Genomic DNA, 2,262 nt, shown 5'->3' on the forward strand with positions numbered 1-2,262 from the left:
AAATACAGAAATGAAAATATATTCTCCTGGCTCTTGAGGAACTCATAGTCTAGTAAGGAAGACAGACAAGAAAACTGATAGTTCCAAAGAAGAGTTCTAAGTGCTATGCATAGGGGTATGGTAGAAATCTGGGACACATGAAATAGTGTGGGAGGTATCAGGCAAGACTTCTTGGGGAACCTGAGTGCTAGTGATACTATATAAGAATATCCTTGAATCTGCTTCAGTCATTTGCAAACGTTGGTACTTTAACAACTATTTGTGACAAATTGTTTATATATAGCCTACTACTGTTTTTAACAGGTCTATGTGTTATGACAGAAGACTATAAAATACCTTCTTAACTAGGGACCCTCCCAGTTCCTAGCTAACCCTATTCTGGGCCATCATATACTAATGGCCAGAGTTACTCTTCTAAAAGTTCCCAAGATGAGTTGGCGAGTTGGAATTATCCAGAAGAAAGGGGAGAGGGAGAAGCAAAGAGAGGAAGGGGTGGCATTGCAGGAAGGAAATAACAGTGTATGGAAAAGGAAGGGGATGAAAGAGGGGAATTTTTAGTGAAAAAGGAGGTTGGTGAAAGTAACAAGAGAAGGTGGGAGAAGCAGACACAGAGGGCCTTGTATGCCATAGTAAGGGAGTTGGACTTCATCCTGTAAGGTAATGAGAAACCACAGAAGCAGCTGTATTTAAGAGTGAGGGTCACTCCATGTGTTGTCATTGATCTATCTCAGTGGTTGTCAGGGAGAGAAACTGAGGCAAGGGGTGCAAGTGGAATTTTACCAAATTCCAGGTTGGAATGACATTTTAGGGCCAAAACCGGCATGGAGTGAAATCATTTTATCATGTCTTTATTGAGAACTCACCAACCTCTGGGCTAGGGACTGTGAAATTGCCAGTAGAGGAGGCCTAGCCTATCTGTTGCAGGTTTTTGGATCTTGTATAGTCTAGTTCCCAGGGTGTGTAATGATAAAACTCTACCAGATGTCTTCCAGCTCTAACATTCGTTTTTCTCTTGTCCCAGTCCTGTGTATTTTCAAGCTCTCTTCCCATCATTGTAAACATTCACTGAATGAATTGTCTAGACTTCTCTGTTTGTATAGAGGTATGTATGTTCAGAATATAATATTAAAAGCATGATACAACTGAAATGGAACAAAGGACAGTCTAGTATGAGGTGGTGTGGATAAAAGTATTTCAACTTCAAAACCCTTCTTTTTTTCCCTCCCTAAAAGGAATTGAAAAGACGTTTCTACACTTTGCTCTTAATATCATGAGGACAATGAGTTAATGTTTGCAGGCATTTTTAGTTTTTTCAGACAAAAGGTGCTACTTCTGCTTTTATTATTTCAGTAGATAAGTACTGCAGATGAAAAATTCCAGGGGGAGATAGCCTCATCCACCAGAGGGCACACAGCAGAAGCAAGAAGAACTACAGTCCTGCAGCCTGTGGAACAAAAACCACATTCACAGAAAGATAGACAAGATGAAAAGGCAGAGGGCTATCTACCAGACGAAGGAACAAGATAAAACCCCAGAAAAACAACTAAATGAAGTGGAGATAGGCAACCTTCCAGAAAAAGAATTCAGATTAATGATAGTGAAGATGATCGAGGACCTCAGAAAAAGAATGGAGGCAAAGATCGAGAAGATGCAAGAAATGTTTAACAAAGACCTAGAAGAATTAAAGAACAAACAAACAGAGATGAACAATACAATAACTGAAATGAAAACTACACTAGAAGGAATCAGTAGCAGAATAACTGAGGCAGAAGAACAGATAAGTAACCTGGAAGACAGAATGGTGGAATTCACAGCTGCAGAACAGAATAAAGAAAAAACAATAAAAAGAAATGAAGACAGCCTAAGAGACCTCTGGGACAACATTAAATGCACAACATTCACATTATAGGGGTCCCAGAAGGAGAAGAGAGAGAGAAAGGACCCGAGAAAATATTTGAAGAGATTATAGTCGAAAACTTCCCTAACATGGGAAAGGTAATAGCCACCCAAGTCCAGGAAGCGCAGCAAGTCCCATACAGGATAAACCCAAGGAGAAACACGCCAAGACACATAGTAATCAAACTGACAAAAATTAAAGACAGAGAAAAATTATTGAAAGCAGCAAGGGAAAAACGACAAATAACATACAAGGGAACTCCCATGAGGTTAACAGCTGATTTCTCAGCAGAAACTCTACAAGCCAGAAGGGAGTGGGATAATATACTTAAAGTGATGAAAGGGAAGAACCTACAACCAAGATTA

Source organism: Delphinus delphis, chromosome X, assembly GCF_949987515.2.
Source record: "Delphinus delphis chromosome X, mDelDel1.2, whole genome shotgun sequence".
Classification (NCBI taxonomy): domain Eukaryota; kingdom Metazoa; phylum Chordata; class Mammalia; order Artiodactyla; family Delphinidae; genus Delphinus; species Delphinus delphis.